This window comes from Macaca thibetana, chromosome 6, assembly GCF_024542745.1.
Source record: "Macaca thibetana thibetana isolate TM-01 chromosome 6, ASM2454274v1, whole genome shotgun sequence".
Taxonomy (NCBI): domain Eukaryota; kingdom Metazoa; phylum Chordata; class Mammalia; order Primates; family Cercopithecidae; genus Macaca; species Macaca thibetana.
In genome coordinates, this window is record NC_065583.1 from 170,303,585 (window position 1) to 170,324,638 (window position 21,054).

The 21,054-nt window shown below is 49.1% G+C and overlaps 1 protein-coding gene and 1 long non-coding RNA gene across 3 annotated transcripts in view; both read right to left on the bottom strand.

Moving 5' to 3' along the window:
- Positions 1-21,054, bottom strand: part of UBE2QL1 (ubiquitin conjugating enzyme E2 Q family like 1) — a 45,145-nt gene that overhangs the window by 8,356 nt on the left and 15,735 nt on the right. The window lies entirely within an intron of this gene.
- Positions 1,163-15,171, bottom strand: LOC126956065 (uncharacterized). 2 transcript variants are annotated; one of them, XR_007726230.1, is made up of 3 exons: positions 7,506-15,171; positions 7,246-7,443; positions 1,163-7,183 (listed from the first exon to the last, which is right to left on the bottom strand). It is a non-coding gene; the product is annotated as an uncharacterized LOC126956065 (long non-coding RNA). The 2 variants fall into 2 exon arrangements; XR_007726231.1 differs by having other exon boundaries at positions 7,246-15,171.

The following is a 21,054-nucleotide window of genomic DNA, read 5'->3' on the forward strand; positions in this document are numbered from 1 at the left end:
CGGCGACTGCTCCATGCTCAGCCCGACTCTGATGTGGGGCTGTTGCGTGGCTGTTTTCACATCCCATCTCATTAAATGTTGACCTGGGCAACCTTTGCAATGAATAGGAAACTGGGCTTCCATTAACCAACTTGCCAAGGGCTATAGAAGAGCTGGGTTCAAATCAAGGACTCCTGAGACTGAAGGCAGAGGCACCACAGAAGAGTGGCCTGAGGGCACCACGAGGGGCGAGACCAAAGACAGGTAGCCTCAGGGCCAGGGCCTGTGGAGGGCCCCAGAATCATCAGGGAAAGGGCTGGAGGCAGCCACATGGGCTGGCGACTCCCTCCAGGAAACCAGGCCTTGGAGTATGCAGACCAGCCCTCCCCGCTCACCGCCCCTCTGACGCCAACATGGGGTGCTCAGGCTTCTGCGATCCCCGTTGGGTTTCACTCAAAGTTTGTGCCCAATGTGGCTTCGGGTTCCTTTCATTGTTCAGACACCAATAGCAGACTCATTCATACACACCCCCCATGACTAGTTGTGATTTAGTTCCTAGATCTGGTAGCTAAAAAATTTGTTGGGTGGTTTCTGGAAAGTGTCAACTCAAAATAGTCACCTCAGAAGCCATAAACGTGATCTTTCGGTTACACTTTGAGAACGCACTGTTTGCCTCAGAGACCTGCTGACTCATGCCCAAGCCAAACACATACAGGCGACCAGAGAAGTGGCTTCACAAAGTAGATGACTAGAACATCCCACCAGATCTGAGGCCACAGAGGACAGTGCATTGGGTGGTGGGGCACGAGGGGCCACATGGCTACGTGGACCAACCACACAGGGACCAGCCACAAGGGGACCAGTCCTTGACGCGGCTTTAAGTGGAAGAGACCACTCTCCTCCATGGCCCTGCTCCCACCTTGATAGAGATAAGTAGTTTCTGCAGAAAAAAATGCACTGTGAAACCCATTCCCATTATAGTAAAATTCTCTCTCTAGCGAGAATGTTTCCAGGCCTGGGACTGGGGATGGAAGGGCTGTGCATGTCCAGGAGAGGCGAGCAGAGTCCCAGCAGGTGATGCGGTGTTCTCAGGAAGAAGGCTGGCTGCACCCTGCTGACATGCAGAGAACACAATCCTTCACTCCAAACGCACCTTCCGAGCATCACATCTGTGGGCTTCTCATTCTTTTTTTTTTTTTTTTTTTTAGATGGAGTCTCACTCTGTTACCCAGGCTGGAGTGCAGTGGCATGATCTCAGCTCACTGTAACCTCTGCCTCCCAGGTTCAAGTGATTCTCCTGCCTCAGCCTCCCAAGTAGCTGGGATTACAGGCCTGCACTACCACGCCCAGCTAATTGTTTTTGTATTTTTAGTAGAGACAGGGTTTCACCATGTTGGCCAGGTGGGTCTTGAACTCCTGACCTTGAGTGATCCACCCACTGTGGCCTCCCAAAGTGCTGGGATTACAGGCATGAGCCACCGCGCCCGGCCAGGGCTCTCATTTTTAAAGGCGAGTTTGAGCCCATCAAGATGTGGAAGAGAGTGTACAGAACATGGTAAGCACGTCTTTTCTTCTTTGGGTGCTGACAAGAGCATTGGTCTGATCAGAGAGTGTTGGACTCGCAGCAGGGAGGCCCTGCTGGCGTGGTGGGTGGTGCACAACCATGGATGTGCACTTTTCCCACTTGGAGCTGGGAGACAAGATGAAAACATCTGGAATGCCTGCAGGAGCAGGTGTCCTCTAGATGAGAGTGCCTCTGCTTGGGCCTTGCTGACGCTGGAGCTGGATCATTCCCGGCTTGGAGGCTCCTGTGGACTAAGGGTGTTCAGCAGCCTCCCTGGGTCATTCCTGGCCATGTGCCCCGAGGGTGTTCAGCAGCCTCCCTGGGTTGTTCCCAGCCATGTGCACTGAGGCTGTTCAGGCTGGCCTCCATTCTCTGGATGCCATTAGTACCCCTCTTCCGAGTGGTGGCAACCAAAAACGTATCTGCCTATTGCCAAGCACTCCCTAGGGGGCTGAATAGCCCTGTGGAGAAGCCGTGGTCTAGAGTGGACTGTGGGGGTGCAGGAGGGGGCACCGAAGGGGGCTGGGGGCCCGGACGGGTGGAGGAGACTTCCAGGGGAAGGTGGTTCAGGAGCTGAACGCAAAAGACAAGTGGCAGTGATCCAACCAGAAAGCAGGAGAGGGGGCAGCAGGAGCAGACGCCGTGTGAGGGTGGGTCAGTGAGCATCCTGAGGCTTCTGGGAGTCAGGGCTTGCTGTGGGGTGGAGGTGGGGAAGGCAGGGATGGGAGGTGCCCTAGTTTCCTGGGCCTGCTGGAACAGAGCACCCCAACTGGGGGCTTGAAACCACAGAAATGTGCTTTCACAGTTCAGGTGGCCAGAAGTCTGACATGGAGATGTGGGCCTGGGGAAGGGTCTGCTCCAGGACGCCGTTCCAGCACTCGGGGGCTGCCAGCACCCTCGTGTGCCTCAGCTTGCGGGCACAGCACTCTAATCTCTGCCTCCGTTGCCATACGGCGTTCTTTGTGAATCTGTCTCTGTATCCAAATCTCCCTCTTCCTACAAGGACACCAGTCATTGGATTAGGGACCACCTTAACCCAGCAAGACCTTGTCTCAACTCGATGACTTCTGCAAAGGCCCTATTTTCAAATAAGGTCACACTTACAGCCACAGGGGGTAGGACTTCAACTATTTCGGGGAGGACACAACTCTGCCCATGGCAGACGTAAAGCTGACAGAGTGGCCTTTCACCCGTGCCTCAGCACTCGCGCCCATTCTGCAGGTGGGAGCACATTGGACCAGGTTTTCCTTGTGGGTGGGCCATTTGGGAGGTGGTGTGGCCATCAGTTTTGGGGTCTTGTCCAGTTAGGTTATTGTCATGGTCCAGAGAAGATGGCAAGGGCCTGGCAGAGGCCACTCAGTGAGTCCAACTAAGGCCACGTGGGCAGGGCTGGGGGAAGGATCAGTGGGAGGCCTGAGCCACTCCAGGCTTCTGCAGGACAAGATACTGAGTTCTGTTCGGGTTGGCTGGCTTTGAGGTGTGCACAGAAATCCAGGCAGGAGGCTGCTGGGTATAATGGTGGGAGCTCACACCAGGGAACCTAAATGATGAGGTTCCACAGGGAGAGGTGTGTGGGGAGGGGAGCGGGCCTCCTCTCTGCTCTCCAGCTACAGGCCCATGAGCAGGTCACCCTCCCTGCACCTAGTCGCTGCACCTGTGTCACTACCTGCCCACACCTCCTGCATGGGGATAATGAGCATTGGCATGCAAGGCAAGATGGGATGGAGGTGGTGAGCCACTATGGCAAGTGACCCGGGGCCAGGCCTGCAGAGAGACACTGTCTTAGGAGCAGGCTGTGGGGTCCTGGGAGGATGGGTGTGTTTGGCTGGGGACAGTCAAGAAGAGAAGCAAGAAATCTAGGAAAGGGGGATTAGGGCGGGTGCAGCTGCAACGAAGCGTGCACAGGTGAAATGGCCCGAGAAGCATGCTCCGGGCCAACTCTTGGAAAACAGTCATCTGAGATGTGTGATGGTTATTTTATTTAGAATAATATCAAAACTTTAAAAACTCTTTTTGACCTTATTTTTTAGCACTCTTTGCACATTAAGAAAAATCTGGTTCTTTAAAAAAGTGTAGCTTAGCCATGAACAAGTTCAAAGAGAGCAACCTGTAACCCCAGAGGTTTATGAAATACTTGCCACCCCACAGACCTCAAACGGGGTATTAGGTAATGCTGGCACTCAGAAACTGTTTCTTCAAACGGTGAAACCTCTCAGGATGACAAAGCCAGCATCAGTTTTGTGTACACTTTGGTGATATGCATCAGGAATTAAAGCGAAGCCACTCTACTTAATATCATACAAAATCCTCCAGCTCCAGCAGCACCAAAGGCACAGTTCATAGATGCTTACAAAACAGAGGCAGCGCTTGCCTCTACATTTTAAAGAAAGTTCTAGCAATTGCTGAATCTGTTTTGAAACAGATGGTACTTTCTTGGTGGAAGCAAGCGCAGAAAAAGGAACTTTTTGCTAAAAATGTCATGATACGAGATCATTCTCTCAAGGTTATTTTTTGGAGATCCCACTAATACTTATACTTTTGCATAGGCAGCTGGATCCCAGTGGGTTTCATTAATGTGCACTTTAAGACAGGTAAGTGACAGATATGCTCATTAATGGCATCGTAGTGGCTGTATCAAGGCTTTCTGAGCCAGGCCCTGTTCTCAGGATGGGGCAAACACTCTCACTAAACCATGCCAAGACACTCCACCAGTGGGCTCTGCTGTTATCAGCCCTATTTTACAGAAGAGAAAACGGAGACACACAGATCAATAAGGTGCTTGGAGTCACTCAGCTAGGAAGTGGCCAAGGCCAGGATCCCAGTGCAGGAATTCCTGGCTTTGGAGGCCATACTCTGAACCCCAAGGCCAGGCCAGCTCTCGGACACCTGGGGAAGGGTCACAGATTTAAGAGAAGGCAAATAAGTACTGATCATTCACTCAAAAAACAAAAAAAGTGACCTGCCTGGCTATGCCCCCTGGCATGGGACGCTCCTTGGTCACCGCTTCCCTGTGTCTCTCTCACCATCATCTCAACAGGGAGCTCCTGGCCAGCCATCCTGTCATTTGCCACACGGTTTATGTAAGCCCCGAGATGATCAGGGCCCTGAGTCTACCTTCACTACGTAGATTCTGGTCTGTGCAGCACATGTGAGGGCCTCGGCACACACTCCCTGCCTGACGTGGTGAACAGGGCGGGTGACCTCCCCGGTGAGTCTCTGTTCCGAGATGATGGGGGCAGTCTGTGTTTGTCATTTTGGCCAGGCCCAGAATTCAAAAGGAAGGCTGCACCCAGGAGGCTGCACTGCACTCTCCCGGCTGAAACACTTACTCAGCACAAAGCAGACCCCGGTCTGTATTTTCTCCTTGTGAGATCATTCCAGCTGTCTTCACAGAGGATTCTGGAAAAGTCTTAACAAGCATAGCCCCTGCCCTTGTTACAATGGACAGACTCACCGGAGGATAGAGACATCAGCACCTCTTCATTTACTTCAACACTTTACTCCTCGGACTTGGCTCCATTAAGGCACATGTTTCCCTGACTAGCCCCAGAGACCCCCGCTTTCTTACTGAAGTTGCCCCTAGTTGAAGTCAGCTCTGTCTGCTCCTATGCTCAATGAGTGACTTGCAAGAAACAGTGGTGTTCTCCTACCCAACCTGACCTCTTAGGTCAGAATCTGGCCAGCTCTTTTCTCTGCACAGTTGGTCTTCCTCAGCGTCCCGTGTTTTTCCCTCTTCTTGGAACACATATTGAACAGCAAGAGAATCCAGGGCCCCATCGCTGTCTCAGCCCACCCATTCTCTGTGGCTTAATTCTCACTTTTGCCCTCCTGTTCCAGCGGTTGGGACTCTGCTCACTCAGCTCTGTGGCCTCCCGTCCTGTGGGTCCCTAGATGCCCACGGCTGCCTCCATCCTGCCACTCCTCCCTGATTTCAGGATGGGGCACTGGGGATCCAGCGCATTCCTGATGCTGCACACGACAGAAGGGACGCCCCCAGGGCAGGCAGCTCTGTCATGAGGCCTGGCCTTCCTCATTCCCAGGAAGGATGAAGCCCTTGAGCAGGAGGGAAGCAGAGTGGAGTGGAGGGGTGAAGCCCTTGAGCAGGAGGGAAGCAGAGTGGAGTGGAGGGGTGAAGCCCTTGAGCAGGAGGGAAGCAGAGTGGAGTGGAGGGGTGCCAGGGAGATCAGATGCACCGATGGGCACCCACTCACCACATCTCCTGCCTTTTGCCTGTTTCCCCACAGAATGCATCTGCACTTCCTAGGACCACTCTCCCACGTGCGCAGGAGATCATCCACCTGCCACCCTAAGCCCTTGCCTGTGGTCTGCTGTGGCTTTGATCACCCCTGCCATTGGGTGATCAGGACACTTCATTTCACAACTGCTCTGGCCCACCCTTGCTGTGGAACAGTTCTCTCAGCACAGATAGTAGGTACGGCAATGCTGTTGAAGGGAAAAGTCCAAAAAAATGAAGGAGACCAAGAATGTCACTAGGAAATGTGACAGGAATCAGAGCCTGGGAATGAATTTGTCAAAACAGAGGCAGCCACCATTCACTATCTGCCCCTGCTAGCAGGAACTTCACAACTTGGACCAAAGAGTCCAAACTTAGTTGTTCTAGAAAAATTGCATCAAGAAGGAACGCATGATTTTCACAGGCAACCCAGGTAAATGGCACCTAGTGCTTTCGCTACTGAGATGCCTTCAGGGAGGCTTGACGGTGGTAGTTCACAGCTGCACTCTCTTTCCAAGCCATGTTACTTACAATGACAGAGAAAGCTCACGTCACACAGCATGCTCAGCACTGGAGTTTCACAATGCAGAAGAAAATTCAGCAACGTCAAATAAATAAAGTAAATGAGATTTTGGAACCACTGGAAGTCTTCAGATATATTTTCAGGGAAAATTTCAGTGTGAAAATATTATGATTTGGGCACAAATTCTATAAAAGATAGGTTACTTTTTCAAATAGTCTGTTTTTGCAATAAAACACAGCAATAACAAGACTTCTACATGGATTATTTACTTCACCTACTGTGATACTTTTCTGATTTTTAAAAGAAGGAATTGTGCTTATAAAGATAATGAGATTTAATTTATGCTCCTAGAGATCCCCAATACCTGCCAAGGAGGTATTTGACTTTGTTCCAGGAGGATGGGTTCCGGGGAGACACCAGGTCTGTCTTTTGTCTGGCTTGCCTTCTTGAGGCATTGAGTGAAGCTGCAACTCGTGCGATATGGGATATGGATGAAACCTCCTGGAACAGCCTTGCATATACAATTTGTTTCCAAAGAACCACCCAGATTTGGTCAACAGTCCACTTGGTCTTTGGCTTACAGGTGCCACATGGGGAAACTCTTGAAATCCCCACCTGCAGCCTCTCTGTGCCACCCAAATGCCAGTTCCACACACCCACGTCCTGCTGGACACTGGCACCAGGCCAGCAGCTGCTGTCTCCATGTGCACGTTGTAAGATCTAGCTCATCAACTTTCTGCCTAAATGGTCTCTCTTTTAACCTCTTTATTTTGAACAAAGCCCCACTGACTTCCAGTCAACCATTTCCTTAAAGTCTGGAATGTCACCAAAAGCCCAGGTAAAGCCTCTTGGGTTTTGGAGGTTGGGGTGGTGGTTGTAGGGACTTCGGGAGCACCTGTCCTCAGCAGGCTGACCTCCAGGAGCACCTGTCCTCAGCAGGCTGACCTCCGGGCGCACCTGTCCTCAGCAGGCTGACCTCCAGGAGCACCTGTCCTCAGCAGGCTGACCTCCGGGCGCACCTGTCCTCAGCAGACTGACCTCCAGGAGCACCTGTCCTCAGCAGACTGACCTCCGGGCGCACCTGTCCTCAGCAGACTGACCTCCGGGCGCACCTGTCCTCAGCAGACTGACCTCCGGGCGCACCTGTCCTCAGCAGGCTGACCTCCGGGCGCACCTGTCCTCAGCAGACTGACCTCCAGGAGCACCTGTCCTCAGCAGGCTGAACTTCAGTGCAAGGGGTTGTGCTCCAGGCACAATTCACCAAGAATCTTTGTCATGACTAAAATGGTGACTTGGTCTGCAATGGTGGCAGGGTGACTGGGATGAGGTCATGGCCAGGCCCAAGGTCAGTTTGTGAGGCCCAGTGAGGTCTGGGGGGCACGTGGAGGTCAGGATGGAGAAGCACACAAGGTGGGCTGTTTGAGACAGTGTCACGGTGATCACTGGCCCTAAGGGTGGTGGGCACTGGTGTAGGCATGGGGGTGTGTAGAGGGTCCTACTTACTGCCCCCATCCCTCCCCAGGGCACCCTCATGTGACCGTGGGCCTCCAGCACTGATGTGGGCTGGTGGTCTGTGGGCTCCCATGTGAGCCATCCTGGGGAGGATGGGGTGAAGGTGGGAATTTCGGGATCCCTGGAGTTGGGATCTGGTTTCCAAGGGGAAGGGGATGTTTCCACTCTCTCTATGCCAAGAGGGGGCCACTCCTGTCCTTGTGAATGGCAAATCATTATTGGTGGCAGCTAGTGTCCAGTGTCCAGTGAAGACAACGCAGTTTGTTTTTATAAATCTCAACTACATTTTCCTGTGAGGAAACCCATTAATTAGCGAGTGGGCATCTCTCATGTGATATGACCAAAGGTCACTCCAAGCAATGAAAGGAACCAAAAGGTACTGTCCCAAACCTGCCATGTATTCGCAGAGTGTGCTTTGCTTTTTGCAGCAGTTCACAAATATTATATGGTAAGCTTAGGAGCAGGTAAAATAGTGTACCCCTGAGGGGTGCCGCATGTGGCTCTTTAACCGGCCCCCCAGATGTTTCAGTTTTACGAGGTCATTGTCTCATTGAGTCAGGACAGCACAGCCCTAGCAAAGCTGCTTCCTGCAGCAACACTGACCCAGTAGCTCCGTGACCCAGAGGGCAAACCCCAAATACATTCTTAAAATGGGATGTTTTCCCCCGTGGGAAAATTAGACCTTTAAGTACTGAAAAACTTTTCATAACCAAACACCTCATAATAAGCTGGAACCGTGCTTGGTGCCTTTGCCCCGAGGGCACCGCTTTGACTGCTTTGTGCCTTGGCTGCTCCTGAGGTGCTACTGAGGTGCAGGCTGCAGAGGCAGCGGAAGCAGCGGAGGCGTCTCCTCTGCACAAACATCGGGACCCCCCACCTCCCTGCTCAGGCCCTGCCTGCTGGGAAGAAGGAAGCCCCAGTGCCACTGGCTCCCTGAGCTTTCCAGATACTCATCCATGACTACACAGGCATACCCCACCCTGATTTTGAAGTCCAAAAACTGTTTTGAGCCATTTCAATGGGTGCAATGAACTTAACACAAGTTATCCTGATGTACTTTTAAAAATAAGTGTATTTCATAAAGCATTCTTTCTGACAGGTCTTGGGGTGAAATCCAGCACCTATTAGCAGGGTCCAGTCCCTGGAGAGCCTGTGCATTTCTGTGCCAGAGCTGGTTCTCCAGCTTGCTCCACAGGGACGGGGCTTGTCTTGTGGGCGGGGTCCTCTCCACTGCAGGCTGGAGGGCCAGTTCCCTTCCAGCACCTGACAGAGCTTTGACTTCAAGGCCAAAGTCTAATGCTCCCTTTACAATGCCCCTGCCTCCTCCAGCATCACCCCCTACCCACCACGCTCACACTTTCCTGTCATTGGCCCTGCCTTCCTACCCCTGCCCTCGGCTCACACTGGTTTCTTGTTAAACTAAGAGCTCTCCGTGAGACTCCACCCAGCAGTGTCCTACAAATACTGGATAAAAGGAATGGACTGAAGCCATTTCAGGGCTACACAATATCATTCCACCTTTGCAGATTGGCTGGTGTTATACAGGTGATGGTTCCAGTGTAAATGAAACCCAGAACACACTTTATGTTTGCAAGGAAACAGGGGACAAAGACATGACATAAAATGGCTTAGTCAGTGTAGACAAAGCAAGTTGGGGATCTCTGCAGACAATGCTGCGTTTCATTATCATAAAAGAGTCCTAAGAATGTAATCAAGAAAGGAAGTTGATTCTAAATTCAGATTCCTAGTCTCTGGCTGAAAAGCTTAGAAAACTAAGGGACTGCTTTTGATTGACCTAATAAAATTAACAAGAGATTTTCTATAAGCAACTAGGATGGCTATTATTACTTTTAGGTCATGACTTTGGGAGATGTTCTGATTTTAATTCTTTTATTTGTATAAGGGCATTGCAATACAATCTTGGCTTTTTGATTAAGAATCATAATAGCTAAATAAAATAATTCAATCAGTGATTTTTACAAGCGTCACTTGAAATCTTCAAACACTGTTTACTTTATGATAGAATGTGGGGAAAGCTGTGCCAGTCACTGCCTCAAGCACTTCACATGCACACACGCTCAGTCCTCATCGGGGAAAGACTGCTCCAGCCTCTCCTCATGACAGAGGCACGGAGGTTCAGATGTAAATTGCACAGTGCCATGCAGCTGGCAGGCGCTGGAGGTGGGATGTGACCTGGTGGGACTCCAGTTGGGTTCTGGAGACTGTGCTCACAGCCCCTTCTCACCACGTGTGACAATGGAACCTCCAGGTGATGCCCCACCATGCATTATCCCAGTACTCAAGTGCTCATTGCCCCTGTCTGGCGCTCAAGCTTATTTACATTAGGAATGAATGACGAAGCCTGTGGGGTTCTCACGACCAGTCTGAAGGCCCCTGCGTGCCACAGTTAGAATTCTAAAGAAAGGATGGTATGCATGTTGTCATTTTCCAAAATGTGTCCCACACAGTATTTCACATGTTATGTCATCCAATTCTCACCCAGGAGGGAGATGCACTTGTGATTTTTCAAATGATGGAGTGAAGAATGAAGGAGCAAGTAACTTCTCCGCGGAAGTAGAGGCAGGAAGAGGCAGTGCCTCACGAACCCAAGCCTCATCCTGGAACTGGAGTTGGAGCCCTGTGATGTCTGAGCATTGGCAGGAAATATCAGCACCTTGCTGGCTCTGGGAATTTTTCAGTAACGCCTCCTAAGACAGGACTTCCCAACCTTCTCCGGCTATAGCATGCCCCCCTCCCATGCCATGCATGTACTCCTTGTTGTTAACCTCCTAAGCACAGGTGCTCCATGCTGGATGGAAGATCCACATGCAGGCACAGACTGTGGTGTGCCAGCCCTCAGGCTGTACCACTACACGCCACGTGCACAGGCAACATCATTTTAGCCCTATAGGCTTAAAGCTTCTGCCAGCATTCAAATTCTGATCTCAGCTTCCCAATAAATATTTTTTAGAAGGTAAACTTTTTCAGAAAACTGGACTTTCAAAGTAAAGTCTTTCAATTTTACTGAACAGACCATATGGAATATGTTATGTCTGCAGCCAATAATTTTTTGAGGGCCTATTGTGGAAGGCACTAAGTCAGAAGTCAAAGGGAGCTAAGAAGTAAGTCATTAAAACTGCCCTTTTCCTAGTAATGGAAAAGTTAATCCCAAGTGTATTTTGTGATATTTTAAATGGCATAAGAACAATTTTACAGATTAATTTTCCTGGCTTTGTTATTGTGATATTTACATTGGCTTGTGGAAAGATTCAAAGGTAACAAAAAATCAAGCTTCTTCAATCTCCATATTTGAAGCAGCAAAAATAAGTTTTGTGCTGGCTTTGTTTGCCTGGCTCTCATGGTACTGAGTTTTTCTGCGTCACTGGGATGTGACTTTCTGTTGACCTCATTATTTGTAGATGCTAGAATTGCCTACATAGAAAATCCTAAAGGCTCAGCTATTTTTGAGGAACTGGATTTGGTAGACAGCGTTAATGCTCCACAAATAGCCATGTGGGTCCTTACATTTCTGCCTCCCTTGTAGTCAGATGGGGGCCATGTGGCCAGTTCTGGCCAGTGGGTGGTGCCCAGAAGGAGGTGTGTGTGTTTTGGGTGGAAACAGTCGGGCGCTGATGCCCTCACCCTGCTCTCACATACTGCTGCTGTAAATTTGGAGGCTGTGTGCTCCAGGTAGAGAGCAGACACTGGCCCGTATTAGACTCTGTGCCAGAACATAGTCTTCCTGTGTTAAACTGCTGAGATTTCAAGCTATGCTCTTGTGTGGAAATGAGAGTTCACTGTGCAGAGTAAAATTCTTGACAAATAATTGAAAAATTACAAGGTCCATAAAAAGCTAAGATGATTTTGAAAAAGAAGAGCAGAGGGGGTCGTACTCTGTTGGCTGTTGGACTAGGAGGCTGCATTCTTAAAGGCAGTGTGGTATTTGTACGGGAGTAGGAAAACTGGGGAACCAAGCAGAAGAGGGAATCGTATTTACATGGGACTGTCATGGGATAACAATGGCAGCAGAAAGCCGCGGGAAAAGACCAGGTGGCTCAGACAATGGGGTCAAGGAAAGTGTTTACTGCAGAGAAAGGAAGCTGGGTGTCTGCCTGGCAGCTCACATGGAGAAGGGCTCTAGATGGATGAAATCCAAAATGCGAAAGGAAAAGCTCTAAAGCCAGTGGGAGGAGGCTCAGGAGGAGGCCTCGTGATGGGACGGTAAGGAAATGGTCTTTCCAAACAGCCTCGATCGTAATGTAACTTCTTCAAAATTAGGGAGGGTTTTTTTTTTCCCCAATAAAAGACGAGAAAGAGAAGAAGATAAAGAAAATTTGGGAAGACAATATTTGTGATGTCTAACACTTGCATAAAATATTAATACCTGGAAAAAAGAAAAATTTTCTGAAAATTGAGAAGAAAAAAAATAGATAGCCAGGACACAATGTAGGGAAGGGAAAGAAGATCAACAGATGTCTAAAGAAGAGACCTGGATGGCTGACCAGTGTGCAGTGTGATGTTCAGATCCCAGTCATCAGGGAAGCGCAACGAAAGCAGCAGTTAGATGCCTCTAGGGTCCTGTCAAGGGGCAAAACTGAGAGAGGAGGATGATGCCAGGTGTCTGCAGGGAAGTGTGTCGATCGGCCACTTCCAGAATGTCAAAGACATTCTGGAAGTTTCCGGCAATACCTCGAGACAATCCACATACGGAGGCTCATGCACTTGTGAGCTCACAGCTGGGCATCAAGCCCAGAAGCTCTGCTTGCAGGTGAGTAGCCGTGTTCCTGTGACCACAGGGAGGTGGGAGATTGCTGGCATCCCCAGGGGAGTGGATGAGCAAAATGTGATCAATTCACATCTCGGAAAAATATGCAGGTGTGAAAAGCAGTAGGCCAGACATACAAACAGTGACACAGCTGGCCCACCAGCCCAAGTTCTGGGTGGAATAACTAAGATTCAGAGCAAGGTACAGAAGACAGCACCGGCTGGGCCAGTGAAACACACATATGCATGGAATGACATGACACACCTGACAGGATGAAGTATATTTAATAATATCCGCTAGAAACAGAATGGGCTCCCATGGGTCTTGCATGGATGGACTGGTGGGCTATCATTAACCTCTCCCTACACCTGACACACAAAGTGAAAGTCACAATACAAATGTGGTTGACGTGAACGTGTATGCCAGAATTTATTATGTATGTGTAAAAATGTGATAGCTTCTATACACATCAATAACTGATTTGAACATACAATGAAAACAACATCTTACTGATGGAATCAGCAAATATTATGCTCCTGTATCGGGCAGCCCCTAAGCTGTCCCAAAAGGATCTCCAATTCCTGGTGTTCACTCCCTGTTTGACCTCCTCCCGCTGAGTGTGAGGGACCTGAGCTTCTGTCTATTGCACAGAGGATGGCGGACTGATGGAAAGTCACTTCTAAGAGTAAGCCACAAAAGACTGCAGCTTTGGTCCTGGGTGCCCTCTCTCTCTCCCTAGCTCCCTATGAGGGAGGCCAGCTGCCATACTGTACGCGGCCCCATGGAGAGGCCCACAGGCAAGGAACTGAGGCCTTCAGCCAACACCACCCAGGAAGTGCATCCTGCTGCAGCACATAAGTGCTCATGGGAGCCAATCCTCCCCATTCAGATCTGCAGATGAGACAGCAGCCCTGGCCTTCAATTCCCCTGCAGCTCTATGACAGACCCAGAGCCAGAGGCACCCAGGCAGGCAGCACTCAGATTCCTCAACTCCACAAACTAGGAGAGAAGAGATGTTGGTTTCTTTAAGACACTGAGTTTTAGGATAATGGGTTATGCTGCAAGAGATAACAAATGCTGAGGCCTGGGAATCAACTTGACAAAAAAATTCCTAAAGATAATAAGATAAATAACAATCAAATGAAAAATGGACCAAGGGCAATATGAGAAAGTCAAGTGGCCAAAACCCATCCCCTAAATCCCCCCATAAAAAAATACAAAAACCCAACTGTATGAAAGATGCTACACCTGAATAAGATACAAAATATGTAAGCAAAAAAGATGAGATATGCTTTGTCAGTGACATTAGGAAGTAGTGAAATCATCAGGGTTGGAGAAGCCTGGGAGATTTCCAGCCTCCTGCTGCTGACAGAACCATAACCTGGGGTAACCTTTCTGAAGGGCAATTTGGCAGCACTGTATCCAATCAATATGGAGGGTGTTCCTGCCCTTTGATCCAGTACCCCACTTCTGGGAATTTCCCTATGGTAATTAGGGTACAAGGAGCAAACATGACATACAGGACAGTCCCCGTGGGTTGTTTAGGGAGGGAAGAACTAGAGGCCTCCTAAACTGTCAGGCTGGCTCAGTCGTCCACAGCACCCTGCACCCTTGGGGGCTTAGCAGCCTTTTGAAGATTTAGTTGACCAGGAAGATGTCCAGGGACCTTATGAGAAAAGATGTGTACACTTCAGACTATCCTGAAGAGCATGGACCCACTGCTGAAAAAATCACGTGTGCCTGTGGAAGTGTGTGTGTGTGCACATGTGTGTGTGCATGTGTGTGGGTTCAGGGGTGCAGAAAAACAGCCAGTATTTCTAACAGGTGGAATCATGAATCTTTTCATTCTCTACCTTAACATGTACTATTTTCTATAATCAGAAAAAAATTCTTAAGAGTTTTACAGGTTCGACAACATAACATATGCCATTACAATTCTGTGCACTACCACACAATCCACGCTTTTCCCGGCCTCTTCATGAAATACCAAAGCACTGTAAGATGATCATAGTAACAGTAAGAGCAATCACAGCGTTATATAATTGGCGAGTTGCAGGCCTGGACACACGTGGATCAGCTGGAGGTGCACAAAGGCACAGGCCCTCTGGGGAGCACCAGGCATTTAGAGGTCAAAGTCATCACACCATGTTCCGCTCTCTAAACAAACATGATCCTTTAGAGGAGCTCTGTGTTCAGTGCTGGTCCACACAACAGAGCGGCCGCTGGGCTGTGAACACCACGGCTCCAGCATCACTGTCGTCTCGGTCTACGATCGCCATAGACCACTGCAGGGTCCTGCCCGGCACTATCACAGAATGTCCTCTGCATTCACTCTCATCGCGGAGGGGCGCCTGATTCCAACGGAGTAACATTTGTTAAAGCAAACCAAATTAGAGCGATCTCCTTCTCTAATAAATTGTTATCATCATGAGGGCAGATCAAAGTTGGCAGCAACAGAGAAAATCTATTTATATTGTTCTCCATTTAATTGGCTTTTTTGGGTTAAGTGCACTTAGAGGAAGAAAAAAATCCCTATAGATCATTTAAATTATGACATTGTGAAAGTCAGGGGTGTCATCCTGAAATTGAAATGTAAACATATAAGTGTATACTATTTGAATAAAAAAATTTATATAACTAGTTTAAACATACATTTTCATTTTACAAAGAGCCTTAGTGTGTATATATGTATATATACACACACACATAATCTAGGATATATACATACATAATTATATATGTTTAAAATATATATAATCTGAACAATATAGCTTAACACCATAGCTTACATCTATAAGCCTTAGATTATATAAATATATAGATATAAAATATGGATTAAAATATTTAGATATAAATGTATAAAATATAGATTATGTTTATATACACATATATAAAGAACCCAACCATATAATATTTTGATGGATTCTGACATCTCTGAAGTTTATGGAAAATCCCTCAACTAGTGAAGCATCTGGAATGGATTGGCCTGGGTCCCTGAGCATGGATATGATGCTTAGTGTTACCTGCCCAGCTGTGCATCTGGACACAGGAAGATAACAATGGTATGGAGAAGATGCAGCCAGAGCTCAGACAGATTTGCTGCCCTCCATCAATGCTGGTAGAGGAAACCAAGTCGGCCCTGCTCTTGCAGAGTTCAAGATTCCAAGAAGGCAAGAGACAGGAGGCTGGGCAAACAAGAACGTGAAGAGATGCAGAGGCGGTGGGCTGGCTGCACGCACAAGTCTGTCAGCCTTTGTGGGAATCATGACGAAGGCCATCCTACCGTCTTCTCAAGTCTTGTGGCAGACTGGTGGTGTTAACTGAGGATATTTTAATGAATTTGTCTATTTCTGAGTCAAATAGGAATGCATGTAAAGTGCAAATGACAGAACATAACTCTTCTTTCTGATGTGCCTTGTGACTGGTCTGGTGTATCCCTCAAACTCTTGGTAGGTGCTTGTTTCACACAGTTTGATCAATAAAATTAACAACTAATGATCATTTCCATAAGTAACTATAAGTCAAATGAGTGAAATTCTTATAAGAAGTAGAACTGAAGGCTTTCAGAAAGCATCTTCCATCTAAATTTGGTAAAACGTTTAAAATGATGAAAATGGTGATGAAGAAAAAGCATCAACTTGGTACGTGAGCATCAAAACCAACGGAATGAAAAGATTCCCCAGGATCATTTCAGCCTCAGCTCCTCACTGGAGAGCCACCTTCAAGTCTCACTGATACTCCAGGCAGTTGTTTGAAATAAGGATTCACCAGTCAGCCCCTGTCCGTTGTCCCGCCTGAGTGTCTACACTGCCTGCCTGACTCCTCTCCTCCACACTCTCACTTTGCCGGGTGCCCTCTTTCTCCGCCCTCAGGCCAGTGCACACAGCAGGAGTATCCCTTCACCCACCCCGCCCCCCGCTCCAGCTCCAGGGAGGATGACCAGCTTCCCTGAGCGGTTAGCAGTGGTGAGGTGATGCTCTGAACCAGAACGAGGGAACAGGGCAGGGGGCTCGCTCAGCCAGGGCAGGGCATTTTCAAGACAGCAGTGGCTGGAAAGGAAGGAGAGAAAGGAGCACTGTTAACCTTGGACACGTGCAGAGGAGCAGCATGAGAACAGGGATGGGGGAGATTTATACAGACAGTGACAAGGGAAAGTGAGACAAAAAATAGTGCTATCCAGGGATCACAGGGAAATGGGAAAAGTGCCAGGGAAGATGGATCGAGTCCCTGTTCATTGATCTGCACAAGAGCAAGGAGAGAGGCCCAGCAGACAAGGCAGGAAGAATCCTGAAGGTGGAGGGAAAAGTCAGGCATAAGAGATAAAGGCGATACAGTGATCTGAGAAAGGAAGAAAGAAAAAATTCTGGGACAGCTAAGAAAAACAGATAAACCTGCAAAATCTAAAGTTTGTGAGGAGGGATGTGTTGATGCTGCAGGAACAAAGGGGGAAGGAACACAGTCTGGGGGGCGCGGGGGCCTGCAGGCAGCGCAGGTGGAGAAGTTGGGGCGGTGGGGCCCGCAGGGCAGAGAACCCAGGCAAAGACAAACGGGAGGACATCTGCGAGGCAAAAGCTGCAGGAAAGAAGACAAATGACATAAACTTCTACGTGCTTGGAAAGCAAGGCTTCCTGTGGGCTGAGCTGTGTCCTCCCAAGTTCCTATGCTGAAGTCCCAACCCTCAGCACCTCAGAACCAGACTGTATTTGGAAATGGAGTCTTTATAGAGATAATTACCTTAAAATGAGGTCATCAGGGTGGGGCCTAATCCAACAGGACTGTTGTCCCTCTAGGAAGAGGAAATTCAGACACAGGTAGAGTAGACAGACCCTGTGAGGACACAGGGAGAAGATGACATCTACAAGCCAAGCAGAGGCCTCGGGATCCAGCCCTGCCACACCTCGATCTCAGACTTGCCATCTCCAGACCGAGAGAATGCATTTCTGTCGTTTAAGCCCCCAGCCTGTGGGGACTTCGTTTTAGCAGCTCTCAAATAATAATATAGGCTAATGCAGGCTCCAAGAATAAAAGTCACAACTGAATGGAAGGAGGAAAGGGGAGGAGAGGGAGGGAGACAGGGAGAGAGAGCAGGGGGTGAGGCGGGGGGGGGGGGGGGTGGGGAAGAGAGAATGAGAGAGATTGTGGGAAGAGAATGAATTTACACAGTAGCATAGAAATCTCTAATCAGGGAAGGACTACAATGAAATAAAAGGTATTTACAGAGAAGTTATTCAAACGACACACTCTTAACATTCAGTTACTTAACAAAATAAACAGCAAAGCCTCATGTGCCGGGTGACAGTCCCAGTCCCAGAACAGTGAGCAGACTCCTCCACTTACTGCCTCTTGACTCAAAATACAAACCTCTCTCAAACGTCCTGCCTGGTGTATTTTCCGGCGAACGGTATGATGACATTTCAAGGGCACGCGATTAAAAACAAAACCCCATAAAGCTTATTCTCACGTACTAAAACACTCTGACCAATCAATTCGGTGTTTAGAGAAAGATAATTCACATGACGTAGGGCACACATGACGCAGGGCTGGAGTGACATGCCGTTGGCAGTCAGCATCACCAGAAAGCCCTTTGATGGCCCTGGCTTTGTGGCTAAAAATGTCCATTTTCCTGACACTGCAATTACGGTGCACTCCATACCCTTCATCTTTCTCTGATGGTTCATGATCTCGCCGTGCCTGAAGGACATCCACTCAACCTCATTCTACAATAGGTGCTGAGCGCTTCCTAGGCGTGGGGCTGGGCTGGTCCGGCAGGCCCCATGTTGCTGCCCGCCAGGGGCCACACTGCCCAGCCCCACCTGGGGGAGCGTCCAGCCCCAGATTGGGAGACAGGACACAGCCCCCTAGGAGGCCCACAGGCCACAGCCAGCTGCAGGTGGCATGTTCTCAGGTGGGGAAGGCGAGAGGCCGTGGGAGGAGGCAGATGGGTCGGGGACAGTCCAACAGGACACCTGGCTTTGGGGTGTGAGGCGGCTCGTGGGCAGCTCACACGTCCTGAGTGCTGAGCAGCACGCTCCTCATGATGGCTGCCTGGTGCTGACAAGGACTGGGAGGTGACCCTGGTTCCAGTTTTTGGAAGAGGAAACAGGGAGAGGAAGAAGTGGCTAGTTCCACTGTGAAGACGCTGGGTGCTGCACCACCCTGGCTGCTGAGTCATTGGGGAGGTCTCAGCCCCTCCACGCCTCCCTGGGAGAGTGGCGGGGGCAGAGGGAAGGAAGAGGGAGGGTCAAGAAGGGAGTATAGAGGGTGCAAGGGGAGTGTGAGGGGAGGGAGGCCACCTGGGGCCCTGGACAGCAGAGGGAGACAGGCTGGTAGTGAGGGGGAACAAAACGAGCAAATACACTGAGAGGAGAAAGTGGAAACGCTTTGCACGGGGGAAAAAGCAAACGTGGAAATGCGGAAATGGCGAGGAGTCCAGGTTCCACCCTCATGGAGGCAGGTTTAAGGTGGGCAAGAGCTCTTCTGCTGCGCCCTGGAGCTGGCCTCGGGAAGCCCAGACTGTCAGGGTCCATTTCCAGCAGCGATTCCCACGCAGGAAGTGAGCGAGGGGTCATCCCGGGGGGGCTCTTTCCTCTCCAGGACACGGAGCAGCTGTGTCTGAATTGCTGGGGGGTGCAGAGAGGGGCACCTGAAGCATCCCAGAGCCCCCCCGAGAGTTCCTGTTGAAACGAGGTGCACAGCACCCTCCACCCCCAGGCACTGCGGAGTGGAAACTGAGGTTGAGAACCACTGGATCCTGAGATTGGGTCTTGGAGAAAATTACTTTTTGCTCATCTCCCAGTTTTCTGTTATGAAATGAAAATATTCACTCCTATTTAGACTCAGCCTCATTACTGTCTGCCACTTCACTTGGCTCTGCAATCCATTAAGAAAAAGTTTAAGAAAACGAAATGTTTTCCAGCTCTATTTCCCAACTCTGCCTAATTATATAATTCTAAATATTTGTTGTTTTTTTTAAAGGTCTCAGAAAACGAAAATGCTGATGGTGCGTGGTGGCTCATGCTTGTTATCCCAGCACTTTGGGAGGCCAAGAACGGTAGATCACCTGAGGTCAAAAGTTTGAGACCAACCTGGCCAATGTGGTGAAACCCCATCTCTACTAAAAATACAAAAATTAGATCGGCATGGTGGCGCACACCTGTGGTCCCAGAGACTCGGGAGGCTGAGGCTTGAAAATCGCTTGAACCCAGGAGGCGGAGGTTGCAGTGAGCTGAGATCGTGCCACTGCACTCCAGTCTGGTTGGCAGAGTGAGACTGTCTCAAAAAAAAAAAAAAAAAGAAAGAAAAAGAAAAGAAAAAGAAAACTAAAATGCTAGTTATAGTTAAAAAGTGCCTGAGCCTGGGGACAGTGCCTCTGCAGTCATACATGAGGGTGCTATTGGTAATCCATTGAATTGTAGCTTCTTACCAAGGGACCAGCACAGATGGCCCTGCAGAGCTATGAATGCGGCTGACTGCAAGAGGTTAAAATACCCGGAGCAGAAATTAGCTGCACTCTAAGTCCAAATGAATCTCTATGTTTGAGGCATCATTAAAGCATTTAAAATTCTACTGAGGGTGACCTGAGGCACTTGGTGTCACCCATCATTGAAGCCCAGAGAAGGCAGACACAGTCCTCCCTGCGGACCCTTTCGGGCCTGCTGGTTGCCAGCATGTTACTGGCTCTGAGCTCCGTAAGTCATCTCCTTGTTCTTTCTTTCCAACCTCCACAAACTGTTCAAGATCCTCTAATGAAGAAGTGCAGCCAGCAGTGGCCAAGAACCCTCAACTACAAGACAGTGAAATCAGCTACTTCTGATAAAGACCTTCAGAACCGAATCAGACACAGGAACAAACAAAACCACAACGTATGTGCTCTGATTCTATCGGAACGCACTGGGAGCTATTTCCCGTTCCTTTTGACTTGCGAGACATCTTGTCATCTTGAATTTGGAATTGTTTTTTGATATGGGATTGTAAGTCTTTTGCAGTTTCATTATTCCTACTGCAGGACCAACAACAGTCATGTATTGGGAAGATAATTTTCTCTGGGTGGTTAGCAGGTGCCAACTGTAGCATAAAACATCACTCAACAGCTCAAAAGCATCACCGAGGTCTGGGTTTACAACTGACCTTGTTTGCTAGGCCTTTTTCCCAATTCTACTTAATTATGTAATTCTCAACATTTGTGTTTGTGTTTTTAAAAAAGCCCTTAGAAGGCAGGAGAATCACTTGAACCCGGGAGGCGGGGGTTGCAGTGAGCTGAGATCGCGCCATTGCTCTCCAGCCTGGGCAAAAAGAGCGAAACTCCATCTCAAAGGGAAAAAAAAGCCCTTAGAATAATCTGGAACAAAAATTTGGTGCAAAATAACAGCACGAATACAAAGCATACCTGGGTTTTGGAAGACCTTCGGACCAAGGTCTGGCTCCCGGTCCTGCTGCTCTCAGAGTGTGGGGAGGGGGTGGTGGTCACAAAATCACGG